Source organism: Vicugna pacos, chromosome 15 (assembly GCF_048564905.1).
Source record: "Vicugna pacos chromosome 15, VicPac4, whole genome shotgun sequence".
Classification (NCBI taxonomy): Eukaryota; Metazoa; Chordata; class Mammalia; order Artiodactyla; family Camelidae; genus Vicugna; species Vicugna pacos.
In genome coordinates, this window is record NC_133001.1 from 26,191,673 (window position 1) to 26,211,636 (window position 19,964).

The 19,964-nt window shown below is 40.3% G+C and overlaps 1 protein-coding gene and 1 long non-coding RNA gene across 3 annotated transcripts in view; one reads left to right on the plus strand and one right to left on the minus strand.

Moving 5' to 3' along the window:
• FOXN2 (forkhead box N2) overlaps positions 1-2,502 on the minus strand; it is a 52,724-nt gene extending 50,222 nt beyond the window's left edge. Inside the window, exon 1 of the mRNA XM_006211253.4 lies at positions 2,321-2,502. The gene's annotated coding sequence lies outside the window, so the exon portion shown is untranslated. The remainder of the gene's footprint in view (positions 1-2,320) is intronic.
• A 108-nt stretch (positions 2,503-2,610) lies between these two features.
• Positions 2,611-19,964, plus strand: part of LOC140685874 (uncharacterized) — a 148,806-nt gene continuing 131,452 nt past the window's right edge. The window contains exons 1-2 of one of the 2 annotated variants that reach the window (XR_012059315.1): positions 2,611-2,886; positions 3,454-3,496. This is a non-coding gene — a long non-coding RNA (uncharacterized lncRNA). Of the gene's footprint in view, positions 2,887-2,928; positions 3,052-3,453; positions 3,497-19,964 lie in introns of those variants that run through there. The other variant, XR_012059314.1, reaches the window with a different exon arrangement.

The window sequence follows — 19,964 nt, forward strand, 5'->3', positions numbered from 1 at the left end:
TTACCTCCCCCCAAAACAAAACAAAAAATAAATAAACCAATCAATTGCATTATCTTTTCTGTACTGAAGAGTCTCTCATCTTTTTATCTATTAATTATACTGATTGAGAACCACTATGATGGCATAAAATTCTAATAAATGGTGCTGCTATAACTTCTTCACACAATTCTTTTAAACATTCTAAATGTTTCCTGTGTAGCATTCTTCAAGTAAAACTGATTCAAATATAAATATGTTACAGAAATAATTCAAATTCACCAAAGCTTTTAGAAAATGAAACATGGTACACAAGTAACCAAGGATTGTATGTGCTTAAATTCTAAAAATCTCCAAACTCTCCAAAAGTTTACCTTCAATCCTTTTTTATTTTATTTTTATTTAAAATTACTTTATTTACTTTTATAAAATTTTAATCTTCAACTCTTGACCTTCTATGTACTCTAAAAGTTAAATTTCACTCCCTTAAAATAAAGTCTGTTCATGTTAACAGTTATTTTAACTGTTAATACTTTCCCTCCAAAAAATCAATTAAGTATTTCATCCCTAAACAAGTATTTTCACTCGTAATATATTTCTATCTTTTCAGGTCACATTTTTTATGTTAAAAAGAAAAAATTTAGATTTTTATAAACTACCAAGAAGAAATCCTCCAGAATGTGATTATTTCTGATTATATCAGAACCTCTTATTAACGGTTCTGAAATTCAAACACTTTTTTCTCCCAGAGTTGAGAAACTCCATAAAGTTCTCTTCTATTCCCCATCATTCCTTTATGGTAACTAATACTGCTGAGATTTTAAAGATGAATCATCAAAACGGCAGAAAAAGGCACAAATGTCAATATATTTTTACAAGGACTTCAAGGAAACAGAGACAAGTCTTCGATTCGAAAGAAACAGAGATAGACACGAACAGTTCAGCTTTTTCCACTTCCCCATCTCAGAAAACACCAAAATAAATGGATGTAAAGATACAGCAGTTACAAAGCCCCTGGCTACCAGTGAAGCTTCAGCCCTAGTGGCGCTAGGACACTCAATTACACTCAGCCGGCCACGTGGCTGTCACAATCAGAAAGAAGACAGGAGAAACAGAGTAAACTAATCTGGAAAAATAATCGACCTCCTCCCGCAACCTCGGAGTTGGGGTAGAAGAAAGAATATCATTTCTTTGCACGCTAAGACTTTTTTTTTTCTGTAATAAGAAAACGAAGTACAGAGGCTGCTCTAAAGAGACTTTAAAGCAAAAATCAGGTCCAAGAAGATCCTGAATGTGCCCCCAATGAGTTAAGACACCGTAACTCTGAGAACTGCTGTGTGAACAGAGGCATTCTGCAAAGGGGTAATGGGGTGGAGTAAGATGGAGCACTCTGCACACGGGCCGCTTTCCCCTGACTCCCACCGTGTCCCCCAGGTTCCAGCCCTACCTCTGCAGCAACTCAGAAGGCTGAAGAGCCTCGTACACGCCCTCACGACCTCTCACCTTCCTAGGAAAGAGGACTGAAGGGCAGAGATAACCACAGGGCCAGAGAAGCGGCGAACAGGAAGTGCCCATATTGCGGCGCTGAAACACCAACTCCCACCCTTCCAAGGCAGCCGCCCTCGGAGGCCCCCGGGGCGCCCGCTGGAGGAGGGGCCAGAGTGTGGCGGGGTCGCTCCCCCCCACATCCGGGTGCCGCCCCTGTCCACCCCAACGCCTGACCGCCCCGCTGCTCGAAGTTTACTCCCGGCCGCGCCCGGTGCCTCCCCCGGCACTACTTGGCCGGGCCCAGCCAGTCCGCCCGGGGCCGGACGAGGACTCCACGCTCGGCACGTCTCGCTGTACTTCAAACCGGGGGAGGGGGGCGTTGCAAAGCCTCCCGAGGAGCTTGGGGCGCTTCTCCTCACCGCAGATTCGCCCCCATTCAAGCCATAAGCGTCCTCCGAGCCACCTCCGAGCCTTCCCGAAGAGCCGGCACCGCTCGCCGCGGTTACCGCTCGCCGCGGTTTCCGCCCCACGACACCCGCTCCTGGCTAGTCATTACCTTTCAGGAAAAACTCCTTAACTCCTCTCGGGGCCGCATTACCCTCAGTTCGCCACCCCACCCTCCCAGGAGCCCACACACCACCCAAGCCGCGCGCAGGGCAGACCCCCGCGCTGGCGCCAATTCCTCACAGGACAAAAATGTCCGGGCGCGTCACGGGACAGTCGCCTCCGCTCCCCAAGCCCGGGGCCCGCCGCACGCGCTGCCTCCGCGCCTAGGAGCTGCGCCGCGGATCCGGGCGTGGAACGCGGACGCCGGGCGGCGTCGGCCGGGGAAGGCGCCGCTCCACCCCGGACTCACCGTCAGCTCGGCCGCCGCAGCGGAGAGGCGAGGGTCGGGCTGGGGAAGACACAATATGGCAGAGCACCGCAGCTGTTCCCGGCGGCTTCCAGCAGCCGCCTCCGGGAAGACGCGGAAACGAGCAGGCAGCGGCAGCTGCGGTGGCGGCCGCGGCAGTACCACATCGCCCTCTAGCTCGCTTCCTCCCCCTCCCTCTGCCCTCCCCCGCTGCCATGGCAACGCGGCGCCAAGGAGATTAGCCCCGCCCCTACCTCCGGTCTCCGCCTCCGGCGACCCCTCCGGAGCGGGGCTCCGCCCGTCCCTCCCTGTCCCCTCCCACATCTTACCAAAGGGCTGGGCCCGGGACTCTGCAGGCTGCCCAGAACAGCGGGTTGGAGAGGAAGGGAGATGTAGTGTCCGCAAGGGCGGGACTCACGCGGAAGGCAGGGCCAAGACGTTGTGGGCCAGTCGGGTTTCGGGCTGAGGAGGGGCTGGGGAAGGCGGGAAAATGGAAAGGCCTCGCCTGTCCCGGGAAGGACCTATAGGAGTGCGGCGGGGCGCGGCGCGGCCGTTGAGTGGCCGAGACGGTACGGGGGCAGAGCTGGGCGGAGGTGGGCGAGAGTGGCCGCTAGGCTGGTCCGCCCGCGGTGCCTGTGGTGGGACTGCGGCGACGGCCCCCAAAACCTGAGCTTCTGTGGGTTTCCCCGGGAGCTTTCCGCCGTTGACCAGGCCTTGAAAGCGCTTTAGGAACGGTAAAGAATTAATAGAAACTTAAAGTAGTATCCCCCTCGCTTGACTGAAATTTTGTGTGGAAACTAAGTTTAGTGTTTATGAGGTAAAAAAAAAAAAACAAAAAACAACAACTTTGGAATCAGATCCAAAATTTAAGAAACATAGCATTTACTGAGTGCTCATAAGTGCTGGGGACTGGGCTAAGTCCTTTACATGCATTGTCGTAACCATAATGCTAAAATAGGGTTGTCAGATAAAATACAGGTGTGCCCAGTTAAATCTGAATTTCAGATAAACGTAGTATAATTTTTTAGAGTAAGAATCTTACCTTTGGAATATACTTCCTGTTTTATTTTGTTTTTTGTTTTATTCCCCTTAATCTGCCAACCCTATCCTAACTCTTATTACTTCCCACTTTACAGATAAGGAAACTGAAGCTTAGAAAAGTAACCTATCAAATAGAGGGTGAGTGACAAAACTGAAGTTCCATTTTACTGCTGTCATTGTGATCTGATAATTACATCTCTGAATGCCTATATCCACATCTTCAAAAACTAGATTATTGATACATAGCTCACAAATGTATTGAATGGATTTTTTAAAAGGGTATATGAAAGAGACCTGGACAGTGACTGAAGTGTAGTAGGTATTGACAGAAGTTCATTTCCTTTCTGAACAATTTTTTTTTTTAGTTGAAGTACTGCCAGTTCCAATGTGTCAATTTCTGGTATACAGCACCGTGTCCCAGTCATGCATATACATACATACATTCGTTTTCACATTGTTTTTCATTAAAGGTTATTACAAGGTATTGAACAAAGTTCCCTGTGCTATGCAGAAGAAACGTTTAAAAATCTATTTTTATGTATAGTGGCTAACATTTATAAATCTCAAACTCCCAAATTTATCTCTTCCCACCCTCTTTCCCCCTGTAACCAAAAGATTACTTACTATGTCTGCAAGTCTGTTTCTGTTTTGTAGATGAGTTCATACTATCCTTTTTTTCTTTTTCTTTTTAGAGTCCACATATGAATGATATCATATGGTATTTTTCTTTCTCTTTTTGGCTTACTTCACTTAGAATGACAGTCTCCAGGTCCATACATGTTGCTGCAAATGGCATTATTTTATTCTTTTTTATGGCTGAGTAGTATTCCATTATATAAATATACCACAACTTCTTTATCCAGTCATCTGTCGGACATTTAGGTTGGTTCCGTGTCTTGGCTATTGTATATAGTGCTGCTATGAACATTGGGGGCATGTATCTTTTGGAATTAGAGTTCCCTCCAGACATATACCCAGAGGTGGGAATGCTGGATATATAGATATGATAAGTCTATTTTTAGTTGTTTAAGGAAACTCCATACTATGTTCCATAATGGCTGCATAAAACTACCTTCCCACCAGCAGTGTAGGAAAGTTGCCTTTTCTCCACACCCTCTCCAGCATTTATTGCTGAACAATGAATATTAACTGTATATTAAATATGTGCCAGACTCTAAGTATCAAGTAAGCAGAGTATGAAACAAACACCTACTGACAATAAAGCAAGTCAAATTGTGGGGATGACAGAGATATAGAAAAATTGAAGGTATTACAATATATAATAACATAAATGGAGGTGTTTGAGCCCCTCATTCCACAGATGAAAACACTGTGTTTCTGTAATTTGTCCAGAGTCATCAATTGGTTCCATTTTTTTCTCATTACACTGGCTCTCATAAACTATAAGGGACTCATAGATATATTTAGAGTCAGAGGCCACAAGGCAAATGTACAGTGTGCTTCAAATGAAGCAAGAGTTGCTTTAGTTTCTTCCTTCAGAGTAGTCACTGTTGCCCCCTCATGTAGACAAATTCAAGGAAGTTTCTAAAGGAAGAGTTTAGCAGAAAGGGAGCAGACAAAAGAAGGAAGAAAGTCTGAGAGAAGGTGGCTTCTGGAAAGTGACAGCATCCTCAGACCTCAGTTTTGTTTTCTCTCTGCTGGTCGTTATCATGGTAGCAACTAACATAATATAGGTATTCATCTCCTTATAGATTATTATACTACTGTCTTACTTGATATAGTGAATGTCAGTTTCTATTTTCCCTTCTAATCTACTTTAAACTCAGGTGACCAAACAGTCCTCCTCAACTCTAGAAGACTCACAGAATTTGAGAGCTGGGAGTTATATATACTATAGAGAGGTATCATCTAGGAGTCAATCTATCATGGATGGGAAAACAAATTCAGAAACTTTATGTTAACTTATCCAAGTCAAATACTGAATCTACTACACCCTCATCCACTAAGTTTTCTCTGCTGATTGATTCATACCAGAGAGGCTGGGCCCATTTAAATAATCTCTGACAATAAGGCTTGCTCAGTCTCTTAGGAAATCTGTCACACTTAGTTTAGAGTCCAGGGACACTTGTATACTTGGAGGCTGCTTTAGAGGAATTTGAATACCTATCAAGGAAAAGCTCTGGTTAAAAATAATAATGATTCAGAGTGAGTAGATTTTTCCCAAGAATTCACAAGACTAAAAAGGCTAGGAAACCAGAGCTTACTCTTTAGGAAAAAGAGGATCCTTACATTTAAGATATTCTCTGAAGCTTGGACTCTTCTTTCTCCAAAATACTAAATATGAAAACGAATATGTGTGTGTATATGCATGACTAGAACATTGTGCTGTATACCAGAGATTGACACATTGTAAATGACTGTACTTCAATAAAAACAAAAAACAAACAAAAAAACTAAATGCTTTCAAGCAACATATTCAGTAATAAACTTTACTAGAAGACAAATGCATTGGAAAATATAGTGTTTAAAACAATCTCATGTTTAGGCTGAGAAGTGATAGGAACTCAAATATACATGTTTATATTTTAAATGTATTTATCCTTGTATCACATATATTTATGTATCACTAAAAATAACTGGTTTACCAACAAGGAATCTCTACTTCAACCCCCTTGAGGTCAGTGGTAATATCTTTTTCATCCTTATAGTGTAGTTTCTTAGAATAGCTTTTGAAACAGAGGTGATGTTCAATAGTATTTTTCAGTAAACGAAGTAAGTTTCCTCAAGTTACGTACCAACACTAGGATATAAGATTCCTAAGTACTGATCTGCCACTTGGACTCAAAAGGTAGAATTGTGAATGAAAGTTTAATTTTTTTTATTTAAAGGTCTTTGAAAGCAACTATCTGTATTTAATCATATTTATAAGCCCTGGTATTGGCAGTAATTTGGCAGACTAATCCTCCTCTTGAGGACAGTAGAAAAACTCAGTAAAATATTTAAAAAATCAGCCCAAAGGCATCAGAGAGCTAACAAGATAGGAATTACCAGGCTATGATCTGAGGAATGGTGGAGGCCTGGGGACATCCATTTATCCATTCCATAGAAGATTGCTGAGAGGATGAGCAGGGATGGAGGACAATAATTACAGTCAGGGTATACTAAAGGGGAAGGAAGAGAGGTCTGTTGAAGCCCCTTTGTTTAGGACTAGGAATCCAAATGGCTATATCCTAGAAGTAAAGAGAAAACATCTCATTTTAAAAACATCTCAAGACTTAGATTGGGTTAGGATAATTCCTTTTACCTAATGCCCTCAAGCCCTTGTTGGAAGCGTACTAAAATGCTATCTGGAGCAGAGCAACATAGGCCTCAAATCCTTTCTGCAAACAATTTTGCAAGAGACAGAATGGAGTAACAAAAAGTAATCAATCTAAATGTCAGATAGGAGAAAAATGAGGACATACAACAGACAACAAGACAAATAGAAAGAACTTAGTAAGATGGTAGATTTAAACCTAAATATATTACTAATTACATTAAGTGAAAGTAAATCCTAATGTAATGAAAAAGATTGTTTTGATTACCGATTGCTGTGTAACAAACTACCTCCAAATTTAGTGTCTTTAAACTACCACCATTTAATTATATTTCATGATTCTATGGGTCAGGAATTTGCATAGGACACAAAGGGAGTGGTTCATCTCATTTCTGGGTGATGTCTGCTGGGGCTGAAACATCCCACATAGCTTCTTCACTGAGATTCACATGTCTGGCATCTCAGTTAGTATGGCTCCAATGGTGGTGGTCAGCTGGACCAGCTTGACTGAAATCATCTGTGTAGGGCACTGGTTCTCACTGTTGATTGAATTCTTCGGTTTTTGTACAAGTAGTTTCATGACTTCTTCCGCTTCATGTAGTCTCTCCTTGGAGATAGGCAAACTTCTTATACACAAGCTTAGGGCTTCCAAAAGGATTAGGCTTGGAACTAGCACATTGTCATTTCTACCACATTCTATTGGATAAAGCACATTACAAGCCCAGAGTCAAGGAGAGGGAACTATATAAAGATGTAAATATTAGGAGGTGTGATGAACCTGAGTCCACCAATACATGTAACCAGCTAGCACAGACCATCAGACTGGACAAAAAAATCGAAACCCAACTACATGCTATTTACAAGGGATAAATGTAGAATATAAAGATGCAGAAAGGTTGAAAGAAAAGGGATAGAAAAAACTAAACCATGGAATACTACCAAAAGAGAGCTGGATTAGATTAAGTAGACTCTAAGACAAAAAGCATTACTAAAGGTAAAGAGAGATTCTTCATAGTGATAAAGATTTAATTGGCCAGGAAGATGTTTAAAATTCTAAATTTGTGTTGCCCTAATAACATAACCTCATAATACATAAAGCAAAAATTTCAGACCTCTAAGGAGGAATAAAAATTTGGTAATTTTAGTGGGAGATGCTAACGTGTTCTTCCTGATAAAATAGGCAGACAGAAAGTTCAGTAAGAATATAGGTTTGAACAACACTAATTAGCAAAGTTGAGTATAATGGCATATTGAGTACATTTCTATAATTCTTTACATATGAACAAATTCATCACTTATATTATTTCTATTTGGGCTTATGAAGCTGGACGGGACATCCAAGGATCCTGAGCCTTCAGGCTGGTTGGAACATATCTCTGTTTCACAGATATGTTTACCATTGTGTATCTTTATCTTGTTTATTAAATAAATGTATTAAGTTCCTATTATATCCAGGCCCTGTACTTAGCACAGAGATGAAAGCTACAGTTAACATAACAGACAAGCCAATCAGAAAATAAAATGTGGTACTGTAAGTGCAGTAATAAAGCTTCACATAAGAAGCAATGGGAACCAGGTCCTAACTCAGCCACAGGAGATGATGTCTGAGCAAACTATGAAAAAAGAAAAGAATATAGAATAGAAGTGGCAGTGTTGGGGTGGGAAGTGGCCCTGCACCTAGCAAAGCCTGGTTGTGTGAGAGATGACTGTTCAAGTCAAAGAACTGCCAGTCCTTTGGAATGTCTGAAGTATAAAAGTTTGCTTGACTTAGGAGTTATCTGGTTGCAAGAAACAGAAATTTGTGCCAGCTGGCTAAAGGAAAGGAGGAATGAATGTAAAAATAGGCAAGGATTAATATGAGACACAACTGTGGGAAGCACAGCCAACTCTACGAGAACTCCCTTCCTCCTTTCTCTCTCATCTTCTGGTCTCTAGGCTCAGCTTTTCTTTGCATGTCTGCTTTATTCTCTTTGCAGATTGGCTTCTCTGCTTGCTTTCTGCTTGTATGTGGCCTGTGACTGTCCCAAATAGTGATCCTGGCTCTCCACCAATTGCCCCCACCCAGTTTTCCCAACTTTTCTGCTTAGCAACCCATAGTTATTATTAACTCAGCCTCAGGGTACCAATTCCAAATTCCCAGGAGCTGTAATCTGCCTGGTATAGTTTCAGCAAGCATGTAGATCAGGGGTCAGCAAACTACAGCCTGGGGATGGTGGTGGGGGTTGGGGAGGGAGTATGGCTGTCTTCTGCTTTTGTAGATAAAGTTTTAATGGACCACAGCCACACACAGTTATTTACATATTGTCTGTGTCTTTGGCATTTGCAAGGACAGAGTTGAGTAGTTTTACCAGAGAACCTATGGACCGCAAAGCCAAACACTATACTATCTAGACCTTTCAAGATAAAGTTTGTTGACTCTTGCATTGGACAGTGGGCTGTTGGGACATAGGGCTGTATAGAGGGTTGGGGTTGGGGTGGGTTGGGAGTCAGCTCTGGTAATGGAAGTTCTGAGAGGGGATAACCCCTTCCCCTCTGTAGAAAAAAGGATAATATGGAGAAAAGGCAGCTGAGGAATTGTTTTGAGAAAAGAATTGTTTGAATGTTCTAACACAGGAAAGAAAATAATCAGTCTAAGTATGCACTAAATTTTTTACACAAAGGGTGGGAGAGTGCAAGACAGTTACTCCTTAATCTGGAGAAGTTCGTTAAGCCACTAAATTTAGGAGAGCATGTCACTGTAGCTACCTTTAAATAACCCACTTATGGCAAATTTCCCAGACCCTCCATAGTTATCTCTTGCTGAGATGAACTGGCTGAGGCACAACGTTCATTGTACATACAAAGATTTTTAAAGGTACGTCAAGAAGATTGAATATTTACCTTTCAAAAGAGGGAAAGAGTGAGAGAAGAGGCACTGAGAGAACGAGACAGATAGATGGAAAGACAGAGGCAGATGGACTGAGATTCAGGGGAGGGGGAGATGAAATCTAGAAATTGAAAATTTACCATTTTGGTAAACTTAAGATCATTGTAGGGAAAATCTTTCATAAATAGTCTTTTGGGTTGAGTCAAAAAACTATTGGAGTTTAAACAGTGTTAGAGATCATTCTAGTCCTTGCTACACAAAGCGTGATCTGAGCTCACTCAGCAGCATTGGAACCACCAGAGAGTTTATTAGAAATGCAGAATCTCAGGCCCCAGACCAGACCCGCTCGTTAAGAATTGCATCTTTAAAGATTGTACAGATGATTCACAAACACATTAAAGTATGAGAAGCACTGAATTAGAACAGTAGTTTTCAAACCATTCAGAGTAGAGCAGCGGTGGTTTTGTTTTGTTTGCATGAAATCTGACAAGGAGTCCAACTCTATCAAATGATCAAAGTGGACATTCCCTGGTTGAAGATGGGTGGATGCTGACAAACAGAGAAGGGCTGGAAAAGCCCAGATATTGCCATCCAATGTTCCTCCAGGGATACAGTTTGAAAACCACTGACAGCAGAATGAATAGAAGTAATATCAGAATCTTCAGGGCCAGGCTCAGTCAAATTCCCAGGCCCTCTTCCACTTCTACCTCATTGAGAATTTCCACTATAATGAATCCCTGTTAGTGATGCCATACATCCTGCCTTGAGAGAGATGGAATTTTTAAAGACTTGGAAATCACTGATCTAGATCCTTTTTCTCAGCTTAAAGATGGGGAAACTGGGCTCAGATTGTAACCCACGAAACTCCATTAAAATATGGCCACATTTAAAACTATATTCATTTCTATGCTGTAGGCTGATGTCTGTGTCCCCCAAAATTCATCTATTGACCCCTAATGCTCAATGTGATAGTTTTAGGAGGTGGGAACTTTGGAAGATGATTAGGTCATGAGAATGGAGCCCTAAGGAATGGGATTAGTGCCCTTATAAAAGGATCCCTCAGAGGTCCCTTTTCCCTTCTGCCATGTCAGATTACAGTGAGCAGATGGCAATCTATGAACCAGGAATTGGATTCTTACTGGACACTGAACTGTGGGACTACACAGACTCTAGAACTGTGAGAAAAAAAATTTGTTGTTTATAAGCCACCCAGTCTGTTATATTTTGTTATAGCAGCTGAAATGAACTAACACAGAGGCAAATCTGAAGCTTCAGTAATTCTCAGAAACAAAAAAGTGCCAACATTCCACATGCCTTTTTATTTAGTAGTGAATTGGAGAGACAATGTGTGCAGTTTTTAAAAGCCCTAGACTTAGACTTACGTTTGAATCCTGGGTCTGCTACTTCCTAGCCCAGGCAAAGTAGTTCAACATTTTCTAAACCTCTTCATGTCTACAGTGAAGATAATTCCCAACCTCAGAGGGGTGCTGTGAAGCAAATGTGTATGAAACAACCTAGCAGTGCCCTGGTGTGCTCAATAATAAGTGCTTAATAAATGTTAGCTACTATTTATGTTGTTTTTAAATAAACAACTGAAAAGTCAAACTACTTCAATTTTAGAAATTGTCTAAATGGATTGAACATATGAAGCTAGAGAAGACTGTTTTCTTTTCCACTTTTGGAAGAGTAAAATAAACTTACCTGCAGCTACAGGCTATCTAGTAAACAGAGTTTCTTCAAAATACTGCAGTTGTGAAAATCGTTTTTAATAAATGAGACAAATATTTAAGGAAAGCAGAGAGTAATAAAGAGATTCCGAATTATATGATGGCAAATGCAACTTTTTGTTCCACAGCAGTGTTACATTTAGAATCAGGCGTTTTTAGTAACTATGGTCAATTACCTCACTCTATCTTTTGAATTGTGCAAGCCCCAAACCTTGGAGTCATCCTTAGTGCCTCAGTTTCTCTCATAACTTCAAAATATGTTTAGAATCGGATCCCTTCTCCCCCGAAGGTAGTCTACTGCACTACCTTCGTCAAAACCACAGTCATCTCTCAACAAATGAATTTAATAGCCTCCCCCAACTCCCTGCTTCTATTCTTTCCCCTACACAATATTTCTTACGATAGCAGCCGGAGTGATCCTTTTAAAATCTGTCAGTTCGTGTTACTCCTCACCTCAAAACTACTCAATGGCTTCCCCATTTCAAGTCCTTGTAATAGCCTAAGTCTTCCATAATCTAACCCCACCTCTACTACCACCATAGGCCTCCCTACCCTTTGATGACAATGGCAGGCACACTCTGCCCTGTGACGTTTGCTCTTTGCCTAGAATGTTCTTCTCCCAGGTATCTGCTTAGCTAACTATCTCACCTTCTTTAGGCTTGCCTTGACCTCTAATTTTATACTGAGAATTACCGACAGCCACATCCCAGGAATCCCATTCCCCTTTCCCTTGGTGTACTTTAGTTTTCCCACAGTAATCATCATCTTACGACACACTAGATAGTTTATTTGTTCTGTTTGCTTATGTCTGTCCCCCTCCCCCAGCACCAGGCCGGAGAACGTAAGCATCACAGGGGCAGCAATCTCTGTTTTGGTTACTGATGTATTCTAAGCATCTAGCACACTGCTTGACATATAGTACACACTCAACAAATATTTGTCAAATTAATTAGTTAGTTTTGTGGTTACAGGTTTGTTGCACTTTTTTAGACAAAACTAAATGAAATTGATGATACTTTAACAAATCCAATAATTGCATGAGTTAGGGGTTTTCCATTTTCTTTTTACTTCTCTTTGTTTTTGGTTTCCTCTTCATGCTGTGATAAAACCCCCAAACGTCTTAAATACAACTCTATTTTAAACTGACATGCATATTTCTTCACCTAAGCACCCATGCTCCTCATGTTGTTTAACATACACTTATGCCATTTCCACTTTCTTTCCAGTCCTCAGTCACACCCAATCTATGCACAGAACAGATCTTTTATGTCCAGATATCCATTACTTTTAGGACTACCTGGTCTTACATATTGGCTGAGAGACGCTCATTCTCAGACCAATAAGTCTAGATTGGGACTATTGCTGTAAAAAACGGAGAGAATAGAAGCACTAGTGCATAGATAATCTGGCAGTTGGTCCCTATATGGGAAAATGTTGAATCTCTGTTACCCCTTCTCTCAAGGGACAAGAGAAAAAAGACAAATTGGAGTGGGGACATTAATAAAATTGTGTGCTATATGCCGTGGTTTATAAAAGCCTCTCTTAGCTCCTTTACAAAATCTTCAATAAAGTCTACATTGCTTATAAAAATTTGAGGAGTGGAGTTTCTTTAGAAGGGATTTGAATATGTTCTGAGTCCTACTTCATGGTTGACATGGGGCCAAAATGGAGGCTTCCATGACAGGGCTACAGAAGGAAAATTTTGGGTGTAGGATTAGCAGAACTCATAAAGATCTATTCAAGTAACCGAGAGAAGTGTTAGGACAGAGACCATAAAAATGACAAAAAAAATCATGAAATTAGAGCCCTCCTTTTTTGTTAGGAATCTATCTCCCCAAAATACCTGTTTCAAATGTACAAATGTTGCCTTGGCAGGGAGAAATTGGTAGGGTCCATCCCATCCGTCATTAACACACTTGTTGAGGTTAGTTAGCTCCTGTAATAAAAAGCCTTGAAAGAAAAGGCAAAGGGGAAGTATTCATAGTTAGGATGAAACAGGAGTTTCAGAAATGTTTGGAGGCAAAACATACTGCCAATTGCAAACAGGCATTGGCACCAGTGTGTCTCCTGGCAATCGGGAGAGGACATAGTTGAAGGTGCTGCTCCTTTGTGTGCAAGATTGGATTACGTTCTACTCAATTTCATCACATTTTTGCTTAATATCATTCTTGGCGTAAGGTTTTATGATCACGGATATCCTCATCTTCTGCTGTTCCTTTATTTCCAATGAAAATTTTGTTCTCATTTAAGCAAGTTCTTAATAACATTTTAGATCCCTATTTTTATTAAGTTGTTGATTAGGTTTATGCAGTATAAGATTATTAAGCCATGAATAGGAAGATAAAGAAATAAAAAGCACAGGAAATACTAAAAGATCATAGAGGTGTCCTTAAATAAAGTTCTGGCTTGAGAACTCAATGTACGTATTACCAAAAGGTAATAAACCATAAGCAGTGGTAAACAAGAGACAAGCAAACTACAGATAACTTTGAGATAGTTGGGGAAACTTGAAGGAAAAGATGGGATTTGACTGAGTACTGAAGATCTGTGGGGATTACTAAATGAAGTGCATTAGGGAAGAAAGAAATGATATTCTAGGTGGTAGAAGAAATGGATAGATCCCTACAATAGAGGACCTGAAAGCCTCCACAAATAGACGTATAATTGTATTTCATATGGTAGCTAAAAAATCCTTAAAAATTTTAAGTATTTTGTACACAATGTTTTCCCCTCTGTTTATCAAAGAAAGAATGTTTTTGGAAGAAGTGCCTTTATTATTTTTACTGCTTGGCACTATAACTTGACTTGAATCCTGCCAGCATTAGTTTTTTCATCTAAAAAATTATTTCAACACAGACATAAATGTGTATACACAAATACACACAGGTATTTGTGATTTCATTTTTGGCATGCTCTGGAAGTGACTGTAGTTCTGTGAGCAGGGCTGGCTTCACAGGTATGTGACTAGTACATTCCCATAGGGCCTGGTGGTGCTCAGAGGGTCCACTTTTGGGATATAATGTCTGTATTTCCTCTTAATAATTTTATCTTTGAATTTGTGTGTTTTGTAAGTGAAGTTGTTGGGACAATGGAACATGTGATGGGGGCTTGGCTCCTTAACTTACACGTGGTCCCACCTCCTGCCATCTGCTGATCTTCCAGAATGGGTTCTCAACTGCTGGCTCTCCCATGCCCTGACACCCCAAGCCTTGCCTTGCCGTCCCCTTTGCCCTCCTCTTTGCCCCTGCCTACAGTGGCAGCTTGGTCATGGGGAAGTGGAGGAGGTTGTATTCTACCAGTACCCTCCAGCAGGGATCTGGGTTCCTGTTGGGTAGGGAAAAGGTCCAGCACGTGCACCTGCAGAATCTTGGGGCAGGCATGACAGTGGCTGTACGTCACAGTGCTTTTGGTGGGTGTCTTTGGCAGGGGCAAGCTAGCCCTCCCCACATCCGGGTACCAAGTGCCTCCTAGAGTGGAGGTTGCAATCTTTTGGGGATTGCCCATCTGGCACGGGTTAGGGTGACAGGCCATGGGAAGGGAAGATGACTTTCTGCCCCTACCCAGGGCACAGCTGGTGAGAGGTGAACCTGGCAGCTGGGGAGTGTAAGTGCACACATTTGTGGAATGGTGCCCCAGGGCACGTCTGAGTGGCTTAGGCCCTGAAAGTATCCCAGTGCAAGGCAGCAAGACATTAAGTAGCAAATAAAAGAAACACCGTGATGAGCTGAGAGAGAGGAAAGAAGAAAGAAAAATGTTTTATATTTTAGTGTCTTTAAAATTGCTGTGTGTTGGCCCTTATTCTATTTTTTGAACTAGGCACTATATTTTCATTTTTCACTAGGCCCTGAAAGTAATGTGGCCAGTCCTGTCTGTAGGCATTGCCATTTCTTTTTCCTTTCTAAGTAACAAGTTATAACATCAGAAGTGGTGATGCATCTTCCATTAGTGAAAATAAGCCAATTTTTACAACACGTAGTATTATTAATCTTCAATTATCTTTGATGGGTTTAGCAAAGGGGAAGCAATTTTCCCCATACCCATAAGAATTGCTGTATCATTAAATTCACTTTATTGTATGATTTAAAATTAATAAGCAGGGAAGAAAATTTAGTAGTTGTCAGTAAAATTCCATTTTAAATTGCAGTAATTTCTTTTCTGGATGTACTTGATATCTAGCAATCATGTATAAAATGTTGCTTCTGTATAGATACTGTATCACATAGAATTTATTTTCAGTTCTGAGGCAGTCAAGTCTTCTAAGAATAAAATAAGTGTTAAAATAATTGAATCTTTGAAATATGCATTTGCCCTTCTTTGGTTAGAAAGTGGTAGTTTACTAGAAAGAACCCAGGATTCTGAGATAAAAGAAGAAAATGGGAAAGTTATTTAACTTTTCTGGTTATCAACTTTATCTTTATTAAATAAAGACCTTCAAGTAATTAGAAGATTTCTCAGGTTTCTTCCAACCCTGGAATCCAATGAAGTTTGGACAGCATGCTTTAAACACACACACACATGCACACATGCACACATACACACGCACTTTATTTATTTGAATGAATACTACTACTGTTAAATTGTCTTTAATAACTATGGGTCTTGGAACATATTTGCATGAAATGAATAGAGACCTATTGAATTTACTCAAGTAAAATTTTTTTTCCTTTTGAGTAATTGTGTCATGTAGAACAAGAATGTATAAAATATACGTGTGTGAGTACATATTAAAAATAAATGTATAGTAACCACCACCCAGACTAAGAAATAGAACACTGCTCTTCCTTAAAAACCTCTGGTTTACACCTCTCAGAACACATCTTTCTCCCTGCCCTGCAGAGGTAACTGTTATATTGCTTTTTTGAGATAATCATTCTCTTATTATCCTTTACAGATTTTACCATCTATATGGGTGTTGTTAAATAATATGTTATTTTTAAAGAAGTTGTATTATAAAAATATCATTTTGCATTTCACAAAGGAAAAGGGAAGGACAGGAATCAATACATTTCGGGACTCTCAGGATCAAGATTTAGAGACCTTTGCTCTAGCGCTCTACCATTAATGTGCCTCTGCTACCAAAGTATTGAGGTAGAAAGTCTTACTGGCTGAAATGGCTTTTTTCTCCTTAGTCAGTTCTCTACCTGTGATCCAATTAACTGTGGCTGGGGAGAATGTAACATGGTAGAAACAGGGCTGCCAGAACAGTCTCCGTCATGATTTATTCAAACGTTATGTACACTGCTCAAGAAATAGCTAGATACAATGTATAGTCAGCCAATGATGGTGTCACTTTGAACAACTCTGAACTACCATTGGCTTTGTTTTCTCACTGGTAAATACTGCTTTTCACATTCTGTTAAAAAATAATGGTAAGCTTTTTTTTTTTTTTGGTGGGGGGAGGGAGGTAATTAGATTTATTTATTTATTTACTTTTTTTTTTTTTTTATGAGGAGGTACTGGGGATTCAACCTAGGACTTCATACATGCTAAGCATGTGCTCTACCACTTTGAGCTATACTCTCCCCCCTAAAAAAACGGTAACCTTAATTCATTTAATGGGGCAAAGGAAATAATTTTCCCCTTTAATTATTTAATTATTATTCCGCCTTTCTTGCGTGTCTGTCTTGCCACTTAATGGAGAAATGCACTGAGTCTCACCCACTGCTCTGTGTTGGGCTTGTGTTCTCTAGCCAGAAATGTGATAGAATGAAATGCATTCTTCTCTGTTCACCACATAATTTAAAACATAAATTGTGTATTAGAGATGCAGATCATTGATTTTACCCATCCTCTGTTCTAAAAGATTCTGACTCTTGCCTCCACCACTGTAGAAACTTTGCTGGCCTATTTGTACTGTGTGACCCTACCCCTCCTCTGGACTTTGGTAAATAAGCCATGGGCAGACATTTGGCTGGCCCAAGGAGATGTACCCTATTTTGTAGCTAAACCAGTCAAATTCTCCTTTTTGAATATTTGAGAGAGGAGACAAGGGAGTGGTTAACCTAGGGAGTGGTTAACTGTATCACTTTCATAGGGGAGCTGGAAAGAGTGACTGCCCTGTTCCCACCCTTGCCTTCTCCTTGAATTCTGTAAGATCAGTAATTCTTATAGTACAGATCAAGAGTATAATAAACACTTGAACAAATTTTAGTAGGTACTTGAAATAAAACTTGGTCTAAAACAAATAGAAACTTTTTTAAAATATATTTTTTCCTTTAAAAAAAAACCAATTTATTTCCTAAAACAGTGGTTCTTAAACTTGAGCATGCACCAGAATCAGCTGGAGGTTTGTTAAAACACAGATTCTGGGTCCCATCCCAGAAGTTCTGATTCAGTATATTTGGGATGGGGGCAGGGCATTATAATTCACATTTCTAACAAACCCAGGTGATACTGATCTACCTTGTCCAAGGACCACTCCTTGAGAAACAATGTCCTAGAAATAATCATCTAATATAACATAGCTAACATGACTTTTTTTAAACCAAAAATTCAGATTCTTCAGACGAGTGCGGTGGTTATGAGTTCCTACCCTGAATGAAGCTAGGTAACCCAGTTGCAAATCCTGGCTCTGACACTTACAAAGTTGGTAAACTTGGGCAAGATAACTTACCTTTCTGTGCCTCTTCATCTGTAAAGTAGATAGTCTATTAGACAATACCAGTAGGCAGCCTAGCAGTGTACAGTTCCGGGGATCTCATTCATATAGACTACAACGTGAATGGCATCCCCTAGAATTGTGCAAAGGAGCCATCCTGTTACGAGTACTGACCTCATGGAATTGTGATGATTAAGATCATTGTAAGGATTAAATGAAGTGGAATGCATATGAATGGTTTAGAACAGTGCCATCACATGGTAAGTGTTCATTAGGTGCTAACTATTAGAAAATAGTCCATGTCTTGGCTGTGCGAAGAAAATACTGAAAGCATAGTCATGGTAACTGTATCCCTAGTTAAGAATTAAAGGAGTGCCAGTACCACTGTGAAGGTGTAGTAGATTAAAAATGCTTTTTTTTTTCTAAGAGACATGCTTTGGAGAGCAGAGAAGTGGCAAAAGAAAATATGACCCTAAATTGAGTGGAAAAAATATATGACCCTTATTCTCCTAGGCACAAAACTACCCTTTACCTTGTACATGTATCTAGTTTAAAATAAAATTAAACAGTCACTGTTATCACCAAATTATATTTTAATATCCTGAAACATTAATACTCTCACTATCAAGAAGTAGTTAGTGCTCTGTGTATATTGGACCCTAATGGTTTTTAAAATTGTCGGTTTATTTCTTCAACATACTGTGTTCTGATTTAAAATATTACTGAAGGGCATAGGTGGTAAATTGCACAATTTTATTTGACAAGATAAGAAACTGCTTTAGCAACAAAACAGTGGAAAAACCCAAGTTGTACTTGGAACTGTAGCAATGGTACAAGCTGGGTGAACTTGGTGCCATAAGAAAAGTCCTTTGAGACGTGTTTGTGAATGTTTATGGCAGTATTATTCAGAAGAACCAGAACCCGGAACAATCCAAATGTCCATCAACTGGTGAATAGATAAACAAAATGTTAGTTATCTATTGCTATGACCAAATCAACTAAAAACAACAAACGTTTATTTTCTCACCATTCCTGTGTCTGAAATCTGGACCTTTCTTAGTTGAGTAACTCTAGCTTAGTCTCTCCTAAGGTTGCAAACAAGATACTGGCCAGGAATGCAGTCTCATCTGAAGGCCGGACTGCAGAGGAGGTGGTGTCTGTTTACATGCTCAGTCATATGGTGTTAGCAGGCCTTAGTTTCTCATTGGTTGTTGGCCAGAAACATCAGTTCTTTGTCATGTGGATCTCTCCATAAGGCTGCTCACAACATGGTAGCTCAGAGTGAGGGATTCAAGAAAGAGAGAGAGAATGAGAGCCACCAAGATGGAAACTACACTCTTTTTATAACCTAATCTCAGAAGTGACAGCCCACTACTTTCTGTTCATTAGCAGTGAGTCACTAGGTCCAGCCCACACTCAGTGGGAAGAAATTGCACAAGGGCATGAAGATCAGGAGGCAAGGGTCACTGAGGGACATCTTAGAAATTGCCTACCAATATGTACACCCATACAGCACTACTGCTCTGCAATAAAAAGGAACAGACTACAGGGATATGCTACAAATGGATAAACCTCAAAAGCATTAGGCTAAGTAGAAGTCAGACATAAATGACCACATACTGTATGTGTCTAATATTTGACATTCTGAAAAGCCAAAATTATAGAAACAGGAAGTAGATTAGTGGTTACTTAGGGCTGGGGGTGGGAGTGGGAAAAAGGAATTTTTTGGGGGGAGGGTGATGGACATGTTATAAAAATGGATTGTAATGATGGCTACACAACTCTATATATTTACTAAAAATTATTAAATTGTACGCTTACAAAAAAGATGGCACAGGATACAAAACAACTAGCCTGTACTTTTCAAAAAATGTCAATATCATGAAAGGCAGAGGTATTATGTCATATTAAAAGAACCTAAAGAGACATAACAGCCAACCATAATGCATGATCTTGGATTGGATCCTGAATGTGGTGGTGGAGGGGTGGTGAATGGGAGAGATGCTGTAAGGACTCTACTGGGAAAATTGGAGAAATTATATATGGACCATAGATTAGATAATTGGATTGTATCAATATTAAAGTTTCCAAATATTTGTCCTGTGGTTATGTAGGAGAATGCCTTCGTTCTTAATAAA